The sequence below is a fragment of the Macaca nemestrina genome, chromosome 10 (genome assembly GCF_043159975.1).
Source record: "Macaca nemestrina isolate mMacNem1 chromosome 10, mMacNem.hap1, whole genome shotgun sequence".
In the NCBI taxonomy this organism is placed as follows: Eukaryota; Metazoa; Chordata; class Mammalia; order Primates; family Cercopithecidae; genus Macaca; species Macaca nemestrina.
Window position 1 is genome coordinate 22,261,760 of NC_092134.1, and position 23,610 is coordinate 22,285,369.

General features: G+C 47.2%; 1 long non-coding RNA gene across 2 annotated transcripts; it reads left to right on the plus strand.

Moving 5' to 3' along the window:
- The first annotated feature begins 293 nt into the window (after window positions 1-293).
- LOC105493410 (uncharacterized) lies at window positions 294-22,999 on the plus strand. Of its 2 annotated transcripts, none has more exons than XR_011608839.1 (4): window positions 294-764; window positions 2,073-2,542; window positions 8,134-8,235; window positions 22,764-22,999. It is a non-coding gene; the product is annotated as an uncharacterized lncRNA (long non-coding RNA). The 2 variants fall into 2 exon arrangements; XR_003020866.2 differs by lacking the exon at window positions 22,764-22,999 and adding an exon at window positions 12,323-13,257.
- The last annotated feature ends 611 nt before the right edge of the window (window positions 23,000-23,610 follow it).

A 23,610-nucleotide genomic window follows, 5' to 3' on the forward strand; every position in this document is an offset into this window, starting at 1 on the left:
CTTCCTTTGTTCTTCTTCCTCCTTGGGCTAACATTTCTCCTCCCTCTTCTTCAAATCGGAGGTTCTCACATTTAGTCTCATCAGCAAAACATGGGCCTGGAGCCAAGCAAAAAAAAGAAAGAAAGAATTCTTTTATTCCTTTAGTAAGCCAGGGAGATGTGGATGCTTACATTTTCTCTGTCCCACTCCACCATCATCATCATTGTCATCGTCATCATTGTTGTCATAATGGTGCCTACTATGCACCAAGGCCATCCCCAGCATTCTCCCCAAATCTCACATTGAGCATGACTGTGTCCACTTTACAGATAAGTAAACTGAGACTTAGAGATGTGGAAGAGCCCACCTGAGTTCACTCAGCAGGACGATGGCTGAGCACAATATGGAAGCTGGTCAGGAAAAGGTGCGCCCTTTGGCAGCCCTGCTACAAAAGCCTGCTTTTCTCCCTCCTCCCACCCTCCCTTCCTGCCCTGTTTAAGCTTCTGCTGCCAGTGCTCAGGGCAGGAGAGAAGCAGGGATAAAGATGCCATTCAGACAAATTGGAGCCAACAGGGGCAGGTGTTGGGGGAGCACAAGTGGGAGAAGAGAAGGAACGTGTCTGCTGCCCTGGCAGCCAGTTCCTGCCTTTCCACTCATTCAATCCCCTTGGAACTTCTGGATTCTCAGCTCTTGGCTTCCACAAACCAAAAACTGATCCACTTGGCCTCATGGGGCTGGGCTCGCTCTCCCCATCATCTAATTTCCTTCCGCAACAGCACTTGGAGGTAAGCGTGGCTGTTTCCTTCCTTTAATAACTGAGGAAATGGGGGCTCAGAGAGGGTCAGTGACTTGTCCGAGGTCACCCAGCCTGTGAGCAACAAAGGCAGGGGTGAAAGCCTGTTCTCTTTGATGCCAAGGCTCCAGTTCTTGACTTTTAAAGCCACCCCCTCCCTTTCTTGACTGCCTGTAACTCCTTTATGGGGCCTTACATTTACTGCATAGCTGGTGAGGGGCTGAGTCAGGCCTGGAAGTCAGAGCTGACCCCCTCTTGCGGCCAGATTCAGGCCACATTCTCCAGAGCTCTGAGCATCCAGGATGAAAGTTCAAAGCTCTTCTCTGAAGGGTGAGTCTCCATCCCTCACACTGCAGAAACCTTTGAGGACTAAAGAACTCAGCATCTAGGGGAGCAAAATCTCCCCAGTCACTCCCTGACCCAGGAAGCACAACATCCAGTCCCTCTTGCCACACTCCTTGACCCAGGAAGCACAACCAGCCCTGCCGCCACACTCCCTGACCCGGGAAGCACATCCAGCCGCTTGTGCCATGACTCTTCTTGCTCCAAGTCCTTGGCATCCATCAGGGCCTCTGGCAAATGTACCAGGCACTGGGGACCTCAAGAGGTCATTGGTTCCATTCCTCTGCCTCCAGTTTTGAAGCCTAAGAGACTCTAAAATGAACCTCAGCACCCAAGGTCAGGGTCTAATCTGCCACCCATGTGCCCACAGCCTTTTCTGTACACACTCACACATGTACATATTTGCACATATGTGCACACACAGATGCACAGACAGACATCTGCACATGCTGTCTACACTTGCTTACACCTGCACTTACACCCATTCTGCACCGCTCACATGTATTCAGGTTTGCACATAAATGAACACACACCTGCACACACACCTGCGTGCCCCATGCACATCTTTCCATGCACATTTGCACACGAGCCAGAAACAGGTTCTCTGAGACACGCCTGTGTGCTCACACACACGTTTGCACAGCTTGCGTGTGCACACAAGTGAGTATCCTGCCAAGACACAGGCGGGAGGATGTGTCCGGTTGTACCTTCCCCTACCCTGGGTGGGGCAGTCAGGCCTCTCCTGGGGCTTCCTGGAGCCTGGCCTTTGGCAAAAGCCCCACCTGGTGGACACTCAGTGTATATACCAAGCCTGGGCGCCCTTGGGACCTGAATGAGGGCTCTGGGCAGCCCCCAGGCTGGCTGGTGATAACTGAGAGAGCCCAAAGCCAGACTTGGGGGCGCCCCTACCCACTTAAAGCTTCCTTCTCTCCTCCTATCCTTTCCTTTCCCAAAGCAGCAATTTCCTTGGCCAAGACGGAAAAAAGAGGATCGGATCCAGAGGCAGGGGTTTGAGTCGCTGCTCTGTCACTCGCTGGCTTCTCCCAGGCCTCATCCACCCAGCTGTAAAATGGGTGCAAAGTTCTCAAACAGATATTCAGAGGAAGCAGATAACACCAGAATGCAAAGCAATTGCCTGTGTATCTCAGGACAGAGCCTAGGACGAGTCTGAAGTCAGACCCAAGCCCAAATGAGGATGCAAACCCCAGCTGTGCCTCTTCCTTGGTGTGTGGCCCTGGGCGAGTCACTCCACCTGCCTGAACCTGTTTCTTCAGTTGTAAAGTGGGTCAAAACCCCCAAAGGGGTGGTTGGAAGAAACCATCAACATCGTGGAAGTGAAGTCTGTTACTCTCCCTCCTCATTCCTCCCAAACCAAACACAAGAATGGTTGGGAATTGCAAGAAGCAGGTCTGGAATCACAGCAACCAGGTTTGAACTCTGATTTGAATCCTGCCTCTGCCACTTTGTAGTTGTGACCTTGGGCAAGTTGCTCTATCTTTCTCTAACTCCTGGCCTCAAGCGATCCTCCCCGCTGAGCCTTTCAAAGTGCTGGATTCAGGCATGAGCCACCCCACCTGGCCATCCTCAGTTTCCTGGTCTGGTTAATGGAGACCTCCTAGTGTTGTGACAATAAGACAATGCACGCAAAGAGCCTGGCAGCCACAGGTGCCCCCTGAATGCAGGCTGCATGATCAGCATCGATGTTTGGGAGAAATGAGTGATACTTGGAGGCCTCGGTGGACCTGACCCTTAGGAGCCCAATATAATACTTACATCATTCAAATCAATTATAATTTAATCACTATGTGCTAGGCACTTATCTAAGCACTAAGAATTAACTCATATAACTTCATAACAACCCCACAGGTAGGCACTTTTATTATCATTTTTGAGACAGGTCTCACTCTGTTGCCCAGGCTAGAGCACACTGGGGCAATCACAGCTCACTGCAGCCTCGAACTCCTGGGCTCAAGCGATCCTCCCATCTCAGCCTTCTGGGCAGCCAAGACTATAGGTGTGTGCCACCATGTCCAGCTAATTTTTTTTTTTTTTTGAGATGGAGTCTCACTATGTTGCCCAGGCTGGTCTCAAACTCCCTGGCTCAAGCGATGCTCCCACCTTGGTCTCTCAAAGTGCTAGGATTACAAGTGTGAGCCACCACGCCCAGCCGGCACTTTCATGATTATCCCCATTTTACAGATGAGGACACTGAAGGCACAGAGGAGATGTAACATGTCCAGGGTTATGGGGCTAGACAGTGAATTGAAATCCAGGCAGGCTCACTCCAGAGCCCTCCGGATTTCTCCCTTTTCCTACACCCACTGAGCTGTCATAACAGCTTGGACCTCCCAGCCTCCCCCAGGTCTGGAAGCTTCCCTAGGAGCTGAAGTCTGTTTTACAGGGCAAGTCCTCCACCATGAGAAGCTCCAGCAGGCCCACACTTCCTTCCAATCCCCTGGGGGCCACATGGCCACATAAGCATCACGTGTCTCCCAGGGACTGTGGAATTAAGATAATCTCAGGGAAGTAATAAACATGATGGAAATGACCCTCATGAAAGAGCATCTGCTAATTCTGGGAGCCCGCGTCAGAAAACTTGCATCTGCTAGATGTTGCTAAGTGGCATGAAGGTAGGGGGAAACCTGGCTGGGGCGGCCTTGCCCCACTGCTGAAGCAACGCCATGGGGCAGAGGGACAGATGGCGGTCCAGACAAGAAGCTACTAGAAAAGAGAGATTCTACCAGGGAAAGGGTGCACCCCACACTTCAGTTAAAAGTCAGTCAGTGGAAAATGACTGCCCGATGATGCCAGCAACAGAGGGGTCAACTTTCAATGTGGCAGGGGGTGGTACAGGAGCTACTGGGTTTGAATCCTAATTCTGCACCTACCTGGCTGTGTGGTCTAAGTCTGGGTGCTTAGCCTCTCTGGACATTAGCTTAATTCGGAGGCGGTGGCTCATGTCTGTAATCCCAGCACTTTGGGAGGCCAAGGCAGGCGGATCACCTGAGGTCAGGAGTTCGAGACCAGCCTGACCAATATGGCAAAACCCCATCTCTACCAAAAATGTAACAAATTAGCCGGGCATGGTGGTGTGCGCTTGTAATCACAGCTACTCAGGAGGCTGAGGCAAGAGAATCGCTTGAACTCGGGAGATGGAGGTTGCAGTGAGCCAAGACTGTGCCACTGCACTCTGGCTTGGGTGACAGAGTGAGACCTTGTTCAAGAAAAAAAAAAAGAAAGAAAATGAGAAGAGTAATACCTGCCTCTGGTAGATGGTATCGCTGGCACCAGCTCTTCCCCTTCTGTCTCTGTGTGCCCAATGCCAGGTGACTTCGAATGACCTTCCCATTGTGGGTGGGGGTGATTTTCCTGATGCTTGATCTTGAGCTTGGCCATGTGACCTGCTTTGGCACACAGAATGAGGCGGAAGTGTTGGTCTGCCGGTTCTGAGCCCACGTCTCAAGAGATGTTGTGTGCTTCACTTGTTTTGTTGGGCCTTTGCCTTCGCCGTGGAAAGAACACTTTTGGGCTAGCCCACTGGTCCCAGGCAGAGGCTGCAAGACCTAAGAGTAGGGAGGAGGCAGGGTTTCTGAATGGCAGGTTGGGGGAAGCCTCTGGCACCCAGGGAACACCTGCTGAGGACTGGTCTGTGGCTAAGAAACCAACATCTCATGCACTGAGTCTCTATGCTGTGGGTCCTACTTGTAACTGCTGCAGATGGATCTATTGCCATCCCCCTGGGAGCTGGACCCGGCACCCCTTCCTGAGCCAATCCTGTGGTTTTGCCAACCTGGATGAGCCCCCGAGGTCACACAGCCTGGGCACCATGGGACTTTGTGCTTTCAGCCACTGTAGCCCCCTGACCTAAGACTATGGGCTCCTTGCAATTAGCTGTGGGTTCCCATTGAGTCCACCCTTAGGCCATCCAACTGCCTTGAGGGGACCCACTCTGGCCCAGGAATGAGGTTCCCTGGTGCTCCTGCCAGTCTTCCTGGTGGCCTGCGCCACTTTGGGCTCTGCAGTCCCAGCAGGTCTTGAGTGCAGCTACCAGAGTCATGACACCATGTGTCCTCGGGCAAGCCACTGCCATCTAGCACCTCCCAGGCCTCGTTTTTCTTATTTACATCTGTTAAAAGGGGAGTGCTGCTCTCTGTATGACCCAAGTTTGTCAGCATGAAGATTCATCACTTTGGAAAGATAGGTCCTCCAGAATGCTAAGGGGTCATGAGAGCCACCGTCCAATCTTACTTCAAGGGGCATCACTGAGATAAGTAGAGGAGAATCCCAGAGCTTTGCCCAGCTTCTCCTTAATCCTCTCCCTGCTTCCTCCTTTGTGTGAAGGTCTTGAATGTCAGCTTCTTTGCCAAGCTCACGCTGACAAAGAAATAAAGACGTACAAAGCCCCACTGGCCTGGACAAAGATTCCTTTTTTTTTTTTTTTGAGACAGGGTCTCCCTCTGTCACCCAAGCTGGAATGCAGTGGCACGATCACAGCTCACTGCAACCTCGACCTCCAAGACTCAAGCCATCCTCCCACCTCAGCCTCTCAAGTAGCTGGAACTACAAGTGTGTGCCACCACACCCAGCTAATTTTTTTTTTTGGTAGAGATAGAGTCTCACTATGTTGCCCAGGCTGGCCTCCAACTCCTGGGCTCTGGTGATCTTCCTGCCTCGGCCTCCCAAAGTGCTGAGATGACAGGCATGACCCATTATGCTTAGCCAAAACATTCCTCTCTAGAGCTGTGTGTGACAGCCATGAATGGGCATTTCACAGATGGGGAAACTCAAGTGGCCAATAAATACAGGAAATGCTGCTCAGCCTCTCTGGTCATTAGGAAAGCTTCAAAATAAAACCAAAATGAGGTATCCCACTCACGCAATTGGCCAAAATGTTAATGCCTGATAAGAACAAGTATTGGAAAGGATGTGGAGCAAATGGAGCCCTCATACCCTCTGGGGGCAGGAGGTGGGTGTAACCAGTAAAACCACCTTAGAACACAATCCGGCAGCATCCAGTGAAGCAGATAACATGCATGCTGTATGTTCCGGCGATCTACTCCTAGGAATATTCCCAGCAGGGACTCTTGTGCCAGGACAGGATGCAAATGATTTGTATCTTTATATAAGATCATTTATAAAAGATTGTTCACAACAGTTATTAAAAAGAGGGGCCAGATGTGGTGGCTCATGCCTATAATCCCAGCACTCTAGGAGGTTGAGGCAGGTGGATCACAGGAGCCCAGGAGTTCACGACCAGCCTGGCAACATGGCAAAATCCCATCTCTACCAAATACATATACACAAAAATTAGCCAGGCCTGGTAGTGTGCATCTCCAGTCCCAGCTACTCGGGAGGCTGAGGAGGGAGGGTCACTTGAGCCTACAAAGTTGAGGCTGCCTTGAGCTGTGATCATGCCACTGCACTTGTGCCTGGATGACAGAGCAAGATCCTGTCACCAAAAAAAAAAAAAAAAAAAAGGAAAAAGGTAGTCACCAAATGTCCATGGACAGTAGACTGGATAAATAAATTGTACAGTATTTATACAATAGAATTCTATAATTCTTTAAGTGGAGAAAATAAGTGAATCAGAGCTACATAAGTCAACATGGAGAATTCTCACACAGTCATGCTGAGTGAAAAAAGCAAGGGACTGAAAAACACAAATAATAGAATATTATGTATATGAACTTTTAAAACAGGCAACACTCTGCTATATATTGTTTCAGGACACATTCACGTGTCTCAATAAAACATTAATTCAGGTTGGGCGTGGTGGCTCACGCCTGTACTTCTGGCACTTTAGGAGGCTGAGGTGGGCGGATCACCTGAGGTCAGGAGTTTGAGAACAGCCTGGCCAACATGATGAAACCCCGTCTCTACTAAAAATATAAAATTAGCCAGTCCCAGCACTTTGGGAGGCCAAGACGGGTGGATCATGAGGTCAGGAGATGGAGACCATCCTGGCTAACATGGTGAAACCCTGTCTCTACTAAAAAATACAAAAAACTAGTCGGGCGAGGCGGCAGGCACCTGTAGTCCCAGCTACTCGGGAGGCTGAGGCAGGAGAGTGGCGTAAACCAGGGAGGCGGAGCTTGCAGTGAGCTGAGATCCAGCCACTGCACTCCAGCCTGGGTGACAGAGCGAGACTCCGTCTCAAAAAAAAAAAAAAAAAAAAAAATTAGCCAGGTGTGGTGGCATGTGCCAGTAATCCCAGCTACTCGGGAGGCTGAGGCAGGAGAATCACTTGAACCCAGGAGGCAGAGGTTGCAGTGAGCTGAGATCATGCCATTGCACTCCAGCCTGGGCAAAAAAAAAGCAAAGTTCCATCTCAAAAACAAGCAAACAAACAAACAAAAAACACAACAACAACAACAAAAAAAACCGGCCGGGCGCGGTGGCTCATGCCTGTAATCCCAGCACTTTGAGAGGACAAGGCGGGCAGATCACGCGGTTAGGAGATCGAGACCATCCTGTCTAACACGGTGAAAAACCCGTCTCTACTAAAAAAAATAAAAAAAATAAAATAAATTAGCCAGGCATGCTGGCACGTGCCTGTAGTTTCAGCTACTTGGGAGGCTGAGGCAGGAGAATCGCTTGATTCTGGGAGGCAGAGATTGCAGTGAGCCGAGATTGCACCACTGCACTCCAGCCTGGTGACAGAGTGAGACTCTGCTTCAAAAAAAAAAAAAACCCCAAAAACCCCAAAACATTAATTCATAGGGATGATAAGCCCCAAATTCAAGATAGAGATAATCTGGTCAGGGGAGGAAGGACTGAACTTGGGGAGCAATAGGTAGAGGGGTGTTAGCTGGTCATCCTGTATTTTTTTTAAGCTGGGTTGCAGGTATATAGATGCTGTAATGTTGTTCTTCACATCTTCTCATATCTGTAATAGATCAAAATAAATTTTGCAACAGGGAAATGGAGTATTATTTGGTTTGGGGGACATGTAAGGACTAAACATCCTCTCTGCCACTTGGTGTGTGACCGTGGGGGCTCTTTGTTTTTCTGAACTTCAGTTTCCTTACTGGGCGACTGTGAAGGTCTGAAATCATCTAGTGAATGGATTTGGTGCAGAGTGAGTGCATGATAGTTGTTGAAGATGACTACTGATCATTTGGGTAAGTTCCAATCTTCATGTCTCCCTCCCTCCCTCCCTCCCTCCCTTCCTTCCTGCTCTTGACAGGGTCTTGCTCTGTTACCCAGGCTGGAGAATAGCAGTGTGATCATAACTCATTGGAGCCTTGAACTCCTTGGCTAAAGCAATCCTCCCGCCTCAGCCTCCCGAGTACCTGAGACTGCAGGTGCATGTCACCACACCAAGCTAATATTTTTTGTAGAGGTGGGGTCTTGCTATGCTGCCCAGGCTGGTCTCTAACTCCTGGCCTCAAGCATTCCTCCTGCCCCAGCCTCCCAAAACTCTGGGATTTCAGGCAGGAGCCACCATGCCCAGCCTCATGTCAGTTTTCTTAAAGCAAGGTGTCTAGGGGTACCCAAGAAAATGAGTATTGTGGGGGGTAAGGGAGAGGCAGCTATCCTCTTGGTGTTTGCTCCTATGGCGATGCCTGTGCTGAAAAGAGATGAGGTCCTGCCCATCAGCATCTCCTCGAAGAAGATCCAGTGGACGCAATGAGTGGACTCCAGATGTGGATTCCCAGACACTTTCAGACACATCCAATCCAACTAGAATATATTTCTATGAGCCCATTGGGTCTGCCAGTGGGTCTGCAAAAGGCCAGTGGGTCTGCAAAAATATGTTCATGGTGCAAGGTCCAGAGGAGCTTATGATTCTTTCCCTCCATCAGCCAAGGGGTAATTTATCAAACCCACTCTGTGCTTGGTGTTGGAGATACAATAATGACGGTATCTCGAGAGTTACTATCCTTTTGACTATTACAGTCCTAAAGACATGAAACTGCCTCATGAGAGAGAGGATAACATGGCACAATATAGTCTGGAATGGAGCACTGATGTCACAGAATTCTGCATGACCAGCACATAGTAGGCACTCAGAAAATACTTCTTAAGGTCGGAGGTGGTGACTCACACCTGTAATCCCAGCACTTTGGGAGGCTGAATGACCTGAGGTCAGGAGTTCAAGACCAGCCTGGCCAACATGGCAAAACCCCATCTCTACTAAAAATACAAAAATTAGCTGGGCATGGTGGCAAGTGTCTGTAGTCCCAGCTACTTGTGAGCCTGAGGTAGGAGAATCACTTGAATCAGGGAGTGGGAGGTTGCGGGGAGCCGAGATTGCGCCACTGCACTCCATCCTTGGTAACAGAATGGGACTCTGTCAAAAACAAAACAAAGAAAAAAAAACCACTTGCTAAAAAAAAAGGAAAGAAGGGAGGATGAGAGAGAGAAGAAGAGAAGGGAGGGAGGAAGGACAAAGGTAAAAGAGAAAGGGAGGGAGGAAGGGAAGGAGAGAAAAGATGGTATTTGTAGACTATCTTTTGTCTACAAGGTAGGAAAAAGGAGAGCTCTGGTTGGAGTTATAAGGAAGGTTCCTTGGAGAAAGTAGAATTTGTGTGCATCAGACTTTTCCTGGTCTCCTCAGTAACAATCTCCCAACCACAGAGGCTTAAAACAACAAATGTATGTTTCTTGTTCCTGTTATGTGTCCACTGTGGGTTGGCTCAGGGCTCTGCCCCAGCACCCTCACTCAGGCACCCAGGACGATGGAGCCTCTATCCCTGGGGGTCATGGCGGGGCAAATGGAAACACAGTACCTCATAAAGCATCGTCTCATACAGCCTTCCAATGGTTAACATCCCCCTGGTCAAAGCAGGGGCTGCCAGGCTTGGCATCTCTCAAATCCTCTTCCATCTATGCTGGAAGCTCTGCTCTTCTTAATCCAGGAAAAATGCATAGACGGCCTTAGGTAGAGAAATTGTTAGGATGCCAACAAATCTGTAGCCTCATCCTGGAGTCCCACAGACATTGGTGAGCAAGTCCTTGTCCTTGAAGAAGAGAGTGCTGAGAGAAGGGACAATCTGGGGGAAGGAGCAGGTTGCGGTATCTTGGGGGCTGTCCAGGTCCAAGAGACAGGGCTACCAAGACTCTCCTTGGGGCAAGATGTGCCAGACAGACTTTGCATGTATGCGGATGCCTGGTTTCCTGCTCCATGGGTATTAGGTACACATCTCAGTTCACAGACAAGGTGTACAAGAAATAGTGGGTCTCCTTATGTTCTCTTTTTTTTTTTTTTTTGAGACAGGGTCTTGCTCTGTTGCCCAGGCTGGAGTGCAATGGCGTGATCTCAACTCACTGCAACCTCTGCCTCCTGGGTTCAAACGATCCTCCCACCTCAGCCTCCCAGGTAGCCGTGGATACCAGTGCATGCCACCATGCCCAGCTAATTTTTGTATTTTTAGCAGAGATGGGGTTTCACCATGTTGGCCAGGTGGATCTCGAGCTCCTGACCCCTCATGACCTGCCCGCCTTGGTCTTCCAAAGTGCTGGCATTACAGGCATGAGCCACCATGCCTGGATCCCTCTTTCTTCTTATTCCCCCTCTTCCTCTTCCATCTTCATTCTGCAGCAGGCAGTCCTATCCAACTGCTTGATTTTGAGTACCCCCAGTAGTAGACCCCAAGATTAGGACTCAATTGCAAGTACAGTCATGTGTCACTGAACAATGGGGATACATTCTGAGAAATGCGTGGTTAGGTGATGACACAGTGCAAACATCACAGTGTCTGTACACAAACCCAGATGGTCTAGCCCATACACATCTGGGCTATACGGTTCAGCCTATTGCTCCTCGGCTACAAACCTGTGCAGAATGGTGCTATATGGAATACTGTAGGCAACCGCAATACAATGGTAAGAATCTGTGCATCAAAATATACCTACACATAGAAAAGGTAATGCATTGGGCTACAATATGATGATGGCTGCCATGTCACTGAGTGATATAAATTTTTCAATTCCATTATAACATTATGGGACGACTGTGGTACATGTGGTAAAACGTTGACTGAAACGTTATGTGGTGCATGACTGTAGGGCAGAGGCACAGAGCAATGGGGAAGTGAGACAGGGAAGAGAAGGAAGCCCATTAAGAAATGACTTATCAACTTGATTGCCTATGGTTTAATCCATAGGCAGAAAATGCTATAGACAACGTAACACACACTCTCAGCCTTATCCTGTCTGAGGAGTGAGGGAGCTGGAATATTTACACACCAACAGCCATCAGTCATTGCCAAGAGGTGCCATCAAGGGGCATACCTTCCCTGGCTCTTCCAGATTCCTGTGTGTGTGGGCAAGGTGGGCTCCTGCAGCCTGGGAAGGCCTTCTGCCAGTGACATGTAGGTGCTAGCAGTTGGCAGTCAGAAGGCATGTCCTGAAATGAGAGGATAAGCAAACAGGGGTGGGGTGCTGATGGGGCCTGTTACATTGACCTCACGGCCATGCTCCCCATATTCTTTGCTGGCATATTCTCGATTTTGTGGGCATGTCCATCTGCCCAAAATCCTGACTCAGAGGAAGGTGAGAATGACTCTCTTCAATTTCAGAGCTAAATCTTGATTAATCTAAAGTCTAAACCAATTACAATGCCTGCATTACCCTTGTTGGTGATTGGCCTAGGCCTGGACATGTGACTGTTTTAGCCAATGAGATGTGACGGAAGGTCTGCAGAGGTGCTTCTAGCAAAGGTTTACTGTGGATGCTTCTGTGTCCAGGTGTGATACTTGGTGCTGGGGTAGCCACTTTGGGGCCATGAGGGGAAGCAGGCCAAGGTTAAAGGCCACACAGAGAGTCGATATCACATAGTCACTGATCACTCAAACCTGGATTCACCTACATCTGCACTTCTTGTGTAAGATTAAGATAATCTATTCTATTTTTAGCCTATTTGAGTTGGAATTATCTCATAGTAAAAGGACATTATTTTGGATATTAAAGAAAACTATAAATCTGGAAGGTGAGGACAGGTGTGGAGTCTCTAGTTGTAAGATTACATCTCAGCTAGCAACCTAGCTGAGATGTTGGATCTTAAAGACTTTAGCATGACAGAGGGGACACTAGAGGCAGGCAGGAAGGGGACAGTGAGAAAGCTGGCTGGGCTGGATGAAAAGGAGGGTTTCAGGAAGGAGGTTGGATTGAAAGTCATTAACAAATTCCTGGTTCCATTTCTGTATTCTCAATGGAGAGCAAATGATTTCAGCTCAAGCCCAGGGTCCCTCAATTTCTTCCCAGGATCCTTGACAACTCCTCCACCAGGAAAGAAAGCTGGACTGCGCAGGTCAGGAAGATTCCGGGGAGATGCACAGCCTTCGTGTTCTGGGCTCATCTGGCCTTCAACGTGTGATTTTGAGAGTTGGAAGCGAGAAGATTATAACTCAGAATGGCACGCGGGTGTGAAGCCGGCTGCCTTGCCAGCTATTTGCCTGTATTTAAAACACATATGGGTGATATTTTTAAATATCTTTGCTGTGTGATTGAAAAACATTGCAGTTGCTACTTCGTGGACGTGGGTTTTTATGCAAACCCAGGGACGGAATGATGAGTGTATGTTGTACCTACGTGGGCTTTGCTGGAGAGAATGCAAGGACAGAATGCACAGCCTGCAGAAATGTCGGGCAGAGAATTGGGGCTGGGCCATTCAACATGTAACTTGGGTATAGGGGCGGCTGGCACAAGTGCCTGGGTTTTCTCTGAGGTTTGTCTCTCCCTGCTTTCTGTCCTTGGGATTTGGATGGGGCTCCTCCAACGTCCCTAGGAGCGGGCATGTGACCCAGGTTTGGCCAGTCAGGTCATTCAAACTCATTTGCCCCAGCAATTGGTTGTGGGGGGAGCTCATGCCCCAAGGCAAGCCTATGAGACACAATCCTGGACTTTCAGGAGCTATTGGCATGGAGGCACTTTCCTCCTGTAAAGTGACTGGTTGGTACCTGAAACAGTACCTGAAACTGCCAAATACCAACTCTGTCCCCATTTGGAGAGAGCCTGCTGAGAATAAAGCCAAGATGGGGGAATAGGGAGTCTGAGAGATGGAGAGAATCCTGGATCCAGCCATGCCTGAACTCCAAAAGTCTGCCTGCCTGCCTGCCTGCCTGCCTTCCTTCTTTCCTTCCTTCCTTCCTTCCTTCCTTCCTTCCTTCCTTCCTTCCTTCCTTCCTTCCATCCTCTCTCATTTCTTTTCCTTTCTTCCTTCTCCTTTCCTTTTAAAATCATGGTAAAGTATCTATAACATAAAATTCGCATTTCAAACATTTTTAAATGTACAACTCTACCTCCTTTGTGAATCCTTACCATTCTGCCCAACCAGCCCTCTCACTGCTTGCCAATAGTGTCCTCTCCCTTGTATTAAAGTCTTTAAAGTCGCTGTCTCTTTGCCTGCTGCCATCCGTGTAAGACGTGACTTGCTCTTCCTTGCCTTCCACCATGATTGTGAGGCTTCCCCAGCCACATGAACTAACAGAACAAACCCCAGTGCCATCATCTCCTGGCTGTCTCCTTTGATCTGGTCCCTGCCCACCTTCCTGCATCCCACTCTGATTCCTTTGGTGCAAATATCTGATGTCATGTGGGCATTTGATTCTAAAATGTGAGTGTGAAGGAGATTGGGAGTGTGGCTACTAAGTCTTTCCAGAAATGCTCTTAGCCTTTAGGGAATCAATCACTATCTTGAAATGTCATAATATACAGAAAGGGAAAAGTTAGACTGGGTCTACTGTGATGAGGACACATCTTCAAGAAGAGTCTCGTGTTGCCTCATCCTCAGCTTCTCATGAGGTGACGTTGGTTGCATTGTTCTTGGTTATTCCATAAAATCTTAGGGTCTTGTAAAAAAAATCCAACTTTGCTTAGAAGTGAGCTTATAACTTGAGACTTCCTCCATTTTCTCACTTTCCAGATTTATAGTTTCCTTTAATATCCAAAATAAGACCCTTCTACATAACAGAGAGTTGTATAATACATTTAAATGTACAATGCATTAATGGCATTCACAAGGATGTGCAACAAGAATCACTATTTCTAAAATTTTTTATCACCCCAAACAGAAACTCTGTACTCATTAAACAATACTTCCCCTTCTACCCCAGGACTCTTTTTTATTTTTAGTTAAATTAAATTAATTAATTAAGTATTTTTATTTTTATTTTTTTGAGACGAATCTTGCTCTGTTCCCAGGCTGGAGTGTAATGGCGCAATCTCAGCTGATTGCAACCTCCACCTGCTGGGTTCAAGTGATTCTCCTGCCTCAGTCTCCTGAGTAGCCAGGACTACAGGCATGCACCACCATGCCCAGTTAAATTTTTGTGTTTTCAGTAGAGATGGGGTTTTACCATGTTGGCCAGGCTGATCTTGAACTCCTAACCTCAAGTGATTCACCTGCCTCTGCCTCCCAAAGTGCTGGGATTACGGGCATGAGCCACCACGCCTGGCCTATTTTTACTTTTTAAAGTATACCATATACATACAGTAAAATTATCCCTTTTTACTGTGCATTTGTACAAACACACAGTTGTGTAACCAGCACCACAATCCAGATACAGAACAGTTCTATCCCCTGACCTCACATTCCTTGGTTCTTTATAATCTGCTCTCCTACTCTCCACCACCCTGCAGCCCCTGGCATCCATTGATCTGTTTCCTGTTTGTAAGCTTCTGTCTTTTCCTGATTGTCATATAAATGAAATCATGCACTATGCAGCCTTTTGAGTCTGGCTTCTTCCACTTAGCAAAATGCATTTGAGGTTCATGTTGTTGACATTCGGTAGTTTATTCTTTTTTATTACTGGATAATAACAGCCCACTGTATGAATGTGCCACAGTTTATTCACCATGTACCAGTGGAAGGCCATTTGTCTACTCCTGTACTCTGAATTTACTTCTGCCCTAAATTCCTTTTTTATTTCTCAAGCTGTTTAAGTCAGGTTTCCGTTACTTGCAACAAAATAATCTTGACAAGATATTGGAGAAAGCTACCTCCCTTCTCTGAAATTATTTATTTCATCTATAAAATGAGAGTGTATTGCTCAAGACAGTTTTAATTGTAAGTAATAGAAATCTAGACTCAAAATTGGTTTAAGTGAGAGGGACAACTATGATCTCACATAACGTGGATCCTGCAAGTGGAGCAGATCTCAAGGCGGGTGACTTGGTGCTTCAACCATGTCGTCCCAGTTGCAGGCACGTTCCATCTCTTTGTTTTGCTGTCTTCAGGGTTTCTTCCTCAGGACAAAGCAAGATGGTGGCAATGGTTCCACTGGGACAAAGTTCACAGAAGTTTTCTCATAGATCTTAGGAGACTTCTAGAAACCACACCCAGCAAATTTTTCCTCATATCTCTTTGGCCAGTGATATGGTGTGGCTGGGTCCCCACCCAAATCTCATCTTGAATTGTAGCTCCCATAATTCCCACGTGTTGTGGGGATCCAGTCGGAGCTAACTGAATCGTGGGGGTGGTTTCCCCCATACTGTTCTCCTGGTAGTGATTAAGTCTCAAAAGATCTGATGGATTTATGAGGGGTTCCCCCTTTCACTTGGCTCTCATTCTTCTCCCACCTGCCACCATGTAAGCTGTGACTTGCTCCTCCTTGCCTTCTGCCATGATTGTGAGGCCTCCTCAGCTATGTGGAACTGTGAGTCAATTAAACCTCTTTCCTTTATAATTACCCAGTCTCGGGTATGTCTTTATTAGCAGCATGAGAACAGACTAATACAGCCAGAGCTGGGCCACACATTCATTCCTGAATCAGTGCCTGAGAGGAGGAATGGGATTCGTCTGCAACAGCAGTGGGCTGCCTTCCCCTGAGGCAAGTGACTTGGTGGGGAGGGGGCTGGGAACTTGAACAAAATGGGAGGCAGAAGAGGGGCAAGAATGCTGGAAAGGCAACCAACAGTGTGAACTACACAAGATAACACTAGCTGCTCAGCTACCTCTCAAGGGGGAAGTAAGATTCAGAAAAGTTGTAACTCTTCAACATTGTGAGAAAATATGGGTCAGAGACCATCCCAAACCGGAGAAAATCACATACCACAGGCACAGATGCAAAACCCTGAGCTAGCTCCACCCAATGCACGTGTGTAAGTCACTGGCTTCTGTGACAGAAACACAGCTCAAATTGGCTTAGGCCTAAAACAATGTATTGGCTTTTCCTGGAAAGTTGAATGGTGTGGATGGGCTTCAGGCATAGTTGGATCAAGATCCTCTGCAGTTGAATTTTCGACTTCAATATTCTCCTTCTCTAGGCTCCATTTCTTCTGTGTTGTCTTCATTCTAGACAGGTGTCTCCTCTCAGAGGGGCAAAGTTGGCTACCAGAGCCCAGACTTCCAACCTCTCAGCCTAACATACCTATGGAAAGGAGAGCGCCCCTTCCCAAAAGTTCCCTCAGAAATCCTGGGGAAGCTTTTCATTAGTCCAGAGTGGATCATATGCCTATGCCTGAACCAATCACCAGGACTCTGCAAGATGGGGCCCAGATCACATGCCCAATTCTACAGCTGCGGCAGGGTGCTAATGAGTGACGGGAGTATGCCGGCCAAACAGAAATGAAGAAGCTACATTTACAAGAAAGAAAAATGGTATGCAGGCAAAAGCAGTGCTTGTCTCCTCTGGCTTTAGTTTTACTGATAGAGGAACTTAGGCCCAGAGAAGATAAGACACCTGCCCAAGGTCTCACAGCAGTGGATCAACACAATTAATGCCAGCTCCTGAACTCTTAACCACTCCACTGCCTGCCAGCAAGAGTGAAGAGGGCAGGTGAGTCTTTGATTCCCTATGACACCCACTCTAGACTCCCTTTCACCCACCATCCTCCTTATCCAAGGATTGTCACACATGTTTCTTAGCTCCAGATTGTATCTACTTTGCAGTTGAAGCATGACATTTTAGGGGATTGTTACAAACTGAAGTGTATCCTTCTGAAATCCACAGGTTGAAGCCCTAACCATGAGATAATAGTATTTGGACATGGGGCCTTTGGAAGATGATTAGATTTAGATGAGGTCATGAAGGCAGGGCTCTAATGATGGGATCAGGACTTTGATAAGAAGAGACACCAGAGGGCCTGTGTGTGCCCTCTCTCTCTGTCCTCCCTGCCATGTGAGGGCATAGTAAGAAGGAGGCCAACTGCAAGCCAGAAAGAGAGCCCTCCCCAGAACCTGACCATGATTTTGGATTTCCAGTTTCTAGAACTATGAAGAAATAAATGTCTGTGGTTTAAGCCCCCTGTCCATGGTATTTTGTTATGGCAGCCCCAGCTGACAAATGTAGGGTTCCATCTAGATCAACAGGCATTTATTGTGCACCTGCTAAGTGCTAGACACACGCAGGATGCCAAGGTTCATTCACTGGGTCTCAGTGCACAAAGAGCTTGGAATCTAGAGGTAGTATCAAAATATCAATGGTGGGGCCAGGCGCAGTGGCTCATGCCTGTAATCTCAGCACTTTGGAAGGCCGAGGCAGGCAGATCACTTGAGATCAGGAGCTCCAGATGAGCCTGGACAACATGGTGACACCCCGTCTCTACTAAAAATACAAAAATGAGTTGGGCATGGTGGCGTGTACCTGTGATCCCAGCTACTTAGGAGGCTGAAGCAGGAGAATCGCTTGAACCCTGGAGGTGGAGGTTGCCGTGAGCTGAGATCACGCCACTGCACTCCAGCCTGGGTGACAGAGTGAGACTCCATCTCAAACAACAACAACAACAACAACAACAACAACAACAACAACAACAACATAAAAACAATAATGATGGATCTCTTTTATCTTTTCTGTAACTTTCCAATCACTTTTATTCAAGGAAAGAAATTTCTAACTCAACCAGTAACCTCCTTGCACTTTCTTCCTCTCTCCATCTGTCTCTGGAGACAGAACAGCACATAGACTATAGGACTCTGGATTCATTTTTTCCTACTTATTTCCCTCCACGGCAAGAGAAAAAAAAATGGCAGCTATAAAGAGAGATGGCAGATGCTCTCCAGTGCCCTGTGTTCAGGGCTTTCCATGTCAAACCTCATTTAATACCCAAGTCAGCCCATGAGGCATCCACGACTAGTCCCCTTTCCCAGATGAGGAACCTGAGGCTCAGAGAGGCAAAGTGATTTGCCCAAGATCACATAGCTGGGTGAAGCTGAGATTTGAGCCCAGGTCTCTCTGGATCTTTTCTTTTCTCTTCTTTTTTTTCTTTTCTTTTCTTTCTTTCTTTTTTTTTTTGGAGACAGAGTCTACTCTCTTGCCCAGGCTGGAGTACAGTGGCATGATCTCAGTTCACTGCAACCTCCTCTTCCCGGCTTCAAGTAATTCTCCTGCCTCAGCCTCTTGAGTGAGTAGCTGGGATTACAGGTGGCTGCCACCGTGCCCAACTAATTTTTGTATTTTTAGTAGAGATGGGGTTTCACCATGTTGGCCAGGCTGGTCTCAAACTCCTGACCTCAAGTGATCCACCCGCTTCAACCTCCCAAAGTGCTGTGATTACAGGCGTGAGCCACTGCGCCCAGTCCAGGTTTCTCTGGATTTAATGTCCAAGCTCAGCTGCCACTGACTCCTACTGGCTAACCAGTTCCATGGATGAGCTCATAAAACAGATACTCATCCCAAGTTGAGACATTGTGATTACCTAAATTTTTTCATAAGAGCAGACGCCACTGAGGAAGCTGGTCATGATGTGGATGGGCACATTACAAACTGTTATTGACTCTCCAAGTGATAATAATGGTATTACTTTAGCTATTCACAAGAGCCTCAAGTCACTGAGCCTGTTCCCCGTGCCGGTCACTCTACATGTTTCACTCTTTCCCTGTCACATCAATCCTGTGAGGTAGATCTTAGCGGCACCCCCATTTTCCAGATGACAAAACTGAAGCTCTGCAGAAATCTCACCATTGAAAACCATTGAGGGAGGAGTAAATTTCCCAAACCCCTTGAGGTCTAGAATTTTAGGAGTCCATATTCAAAGACAGGAGAAAGATGGAAATTTAGAGCAAAATTTTCCTTTCATAGAGGAAAGATGTTAGCATCCATGGAGAATTCTGGGAAAATGCCATGAGCTCCCCATGGGCCCCTGGGAATCCTGGCAGTTTCCCTGAACTGACTCGGAGCTGGTGGATGTGGGAGAGAGAAGGCTTTTAAGGGACTCCCACGGGAAATGCAATGATAGTGGTGTTGTGCCCTGGGAGACCTGCGGATGGGGTTCTCAGTGAGAGGGGAGCCGAGATTCATATGCTTGAGCGGTTCTGCTGTCTGAATGTGCATAATGAAAAAACTTGTACAAAAATGTAATAAAATGGGTCTGTGAATTCAACCTTAAAACATCATGTGCACCTGGGTATTGTCCTGAAAGAAAAAAATCTTACCACCAGTTTGGTGAAGTCGGATGAGGGATGTGGTTAACAGCTAATCATTATTTGCTTTTATGTCTTTTGCAAAGGTAATACATATGCATTATTAAAAATGCAAGCAATGTATAGGTGATGGTATTTCAGTTAGGAATGCTCCTAGCTACAAGTAACAGTAAACTCAACTAATGCCTCCTTAAAGGACTTAAAAGGGCATTTATTGTTAATTAGCAGGAAGCCTGAAGGTAGGGGGTTCTGGGCTTGGTTTAGGGACTCAACCAAGGCAACAAGGACCCAGACTCCTCTGCTCTTTCTGTTCTGCTAGACTCAGTGTGCTGGTGATGTCTCCCCTCATGGTCACAAGGTGGCTGCCACAGCCCCAGACATCAGGTCCTCACATCTGAGTCCCATGCAACAGGGAAGAGGCATGATGGGGCTAAAGAGAATCTTGTCTTCTTTTATTTTTTACTTTATTTTTATGAGACAGGTTCTCACTCTTGCCGCCTAAGATGGGGTACAATGGTGCCATCATGGCTCACTGTAGCATCGACTTCCTAGGCTCAGGTGATTCTCCCACCTCAGCTTCTCAAGTTGGGGCTACAGGTGCGCACCACCATGCCCCACTAATTTTTTGTATTCTTAGTAGAGATAGGGTTTCATCATGTTGCCCAGACTGGTCTCAAACACCTGGACTCAAGCAGTCTGCCCACCTCAGCCTCCCAAAGTGCTGGGATTACAGGCGTGAGCTACCGCGCCTGGCCATCGTCTTATTTAAGAGGGCAATCTTTCTCAGAGACTGTCCCCTTCCTTCACAAAGTTGGATCTCTGTCCATTTAATCTCTCTGAGCCTCAATTTCCCCATCCTGGAAATGGGGGTAATCATAGCACCTGCCTGATAAGGTGTTGTGAGAATTGATTGAGAAAGCTTATTAGCCTGTAATAAGCACTTACTATAATAAATAAGTACACTGATATCTTCACTTTGCCTGTCCAGATCCACTCTTCTCCACCTCTCTCCAGCTTGCTCTGTGCTGCCCCAGGACTGCAACGGCCTCCCTCGGCCTCTGGCTTCTGCTGGATTTGGCCAATGGAAGATATTGACAGAAGATCAGATGCAGGAAGGAGAGGGAGGTTGGGTATTTATTCTTCTGGCTCCCTCCCTGGGGGACTGCCAAGGGAGGCTGAGCTTCTCTACCGATGGCCACAGCTTCTCTCTCTCCGCCAGCTGCTTGCTCTATATCTCAGTGATGCCCACATGGGTACAGCTCCCTGTGGCTCCTAGCACAATTGCTCTTTCAAAATCTGCCTTCACCTTAATAAATAGTCTTCCAGCCTGAGCAACAAAGCAAGACCCTGTCTCTACAAACATTTTTTTAAAAAAATTAGCTGGGCGTGGTGGCAGGTACCTGTAGTTAGTTCCCAGGTACTCAGGAGGCTGAGGTGGGGGGATCACTTGAGCCCAGGATTTCGAGGCTGCAGTGAGCTATGATCATGCCACCGCACTCTAGCCTAGGTAACAGAGAGAGCCCCTGCCTCTAAAAATATATGCATAAATAAATAGTCTCTTTATTAAACTCCTCTGTAAATGCCAGTTGTAGGGTTTTGTCTTTTCCTACCAAGACTCTGACTGATTCAAGACATTAGCTTTTTTTTGTTTATTTGTTTCCACAAAGTTATTTGCAAACTTCGGTATTTCATTAGTAGCTACAAGTAACTTGTGTTATACCTTGTGGTTAAGAATCACCTGTCCACTTGGTCAAAAAGTTGGTAAGCTCAGATGTGATCTGTGAATTAATTCTAAATCCTCGGGCCTCAATCCATTCTAAATTCTAAATCCTCAATACATGGAGGCACAGTATCTTTTATGTGAGAATGATTTTGAAAAATAGAGAAAGGAAAGACAGGATTTTACATTTACACGGTCTGAACTCATGGCTGTGTATTCTTGACACCCTTCGGTTAAATGGAAAACACTGGGTTTTGAAACTGTATTGATTTCAGTGGGCATATATTATTTTACTGTAAGTACCAATGTCTGTTGTACTTAATATACAATGGATTAATTTAAAATGCATTAGTTTAATAAAAATGCATAAAATAGAATAGAATTGCATTAGCTTCAATAAAAAATTCAATTTCATAAATATTATCTCCTGTTAAAATGCATTGATTTTCAGAAAAATATATTGGTCAAAGGTAATTTACATTGGTTTGAATGGAAATGCACCAGTACCCATACATATGTATTAGTTTAGTCAAACGTATCCAATTGTGTAAAATATCAGTTAGGCTGAAATGGATTCGAACCCTGTTGTTCTCATTGTTGTTGTTGTTTTATTCTCTTTTGCTGAATAAATAAATACCTCACACGACGGCTTTAGTGTGGCCCAGTTCACTTGAAGGAAGGTAGTGAGTAAGCCAGGGGAACATTCTGGTAACCTACAGGTTTGTGAGTGGCGCTGACTTCAGCGGCAGTTAAGGGTGGCAGTGAAGGGGCAGCCGGCTTCCTCACCCAGGCTGGCTATGGGATATGAGCAGAAGATCCAGGCTGAGGGCCCAGAAGAAATATCCCCTGCCCCCTCTGAGGACTGATTGGAGACACCCCCTAGACTAGGAAAATGGCGTCTTCATCATGGCACCCACTTCAGGCCTTGACTACTGAAACTGCCTTTGCAAAATTAGAACTAAGAAAATTATGACAGTGAATGCTATCAGACCTAATCAACTCCATCTTGCTTCTAACCTCTAAACTGTCCTTGTCCTTTCCTGGGCATAGGCCCAACTAGCCTTGGGAAGGAACTTAGAGTTTAAATAATAGCCCTTCCCAAAAGCTAAACTCTTCTTGTAAAAGGAATGAAAGGTCACCAGCCACCAAGTTAGAATGAGAGGGGTTGGAATTCTAAATATTACCAGCCATTATTCCGGAGGTCATAAGATTCACAACTTCCCCAATTACTCTTAAAGGTAACATCAGCCAGGGGCGGTGGCTCAGGCTGGGCATGGTGGTTCACGCCTGTAATCCCAGCACTTTGGGTGGCTGAGGCCGCGGATCACCTGAGGTCAGGAGTTCGAGACCAGCCTGACCAACATGGAGAAACCCTGTCTCTACTAAAAATACAAAATTAGCTGGGTGTGGTGGCACATGCCTGTAATTCCAGCTACTCGGGAGGCTGAGGCAGGAGAATCACTTGAACCCAGGAGTTGGAAGTTGCAGTGAGCTGAGATTGCACCATTGCACTCCAGCCTGGGCAACAAGAGCGAAACTCCATCTCAAAAAAAAAAAAAAAAAAAAAAAAAAAAGTAACATCACTGTTGTGAACCTAAGATTGGCCTTTTGGGATGTCTTTTCAGGTTTTTGCATTTCCTACAACCGGATGGCCCCACCTGGACATGCAAACCAGTTCTGTGGCCCCCACCCAGGAACTGAGTCATCAGAAGAGAACAGCTTCGACTCCCTATGATTTCATCCCCGAGCCAACTACTCAGCACTCCCGATTCACTGGCCCCTACCCACCAAATTATCCTCAAAAACTCTGATTCCCAAATTCTCGGGGAGACTGACTTGAGTAATAATAAAACTCCGGTCTCTTGCCCAGTTGGCTCCGTGTGAATTACTCTTTCTCTATTGCAATTTTCCTGTCTTGATAAATCGGCTCTGTCTAGGCAGCAGGCAAGGTGAACCCACTAGGACAGGCGGAGCTGGAAGGAAGCCTGAGATACAGGGACAAATGGGGACCAGAATCAGAAAGTGAGCTCAGGGTTAACAGGACACAGGATCCCATGAGGTTCTGGGGTTATCCAGGCGTGGGTCCAAACCCTGCGCCTGCCACTTCCTGTGTGACCATGGCCAAATCACTTCACCTCTCTGAATTTCCACTTCCCCCAGACACTGTCAGACACTGCTCTGATCACTCTGTATATGACTGACTTGTTTCACTGGCTCTGTAACCCCATGGTACAGGTAAGTGACTTGTTCTGCTATGGCTAGCAAGTGGCAGAGCTGGGACCTGAACCAGAGTCCCTGCTCTCAGCCACTAGATTGCCTCCAATAATTGCTTTGTGGCTTCAGAAGGAGGTGTTTCATGGCAATTAAGGGAAAATATTCTAATCCTGGCTCCACAGCTTTCTATCTGGGAATCTTGGAATAAGTGACTTGCCTCTTTCAGCCTTAGTTCCTTCATCTGCAAAACAGGTATAA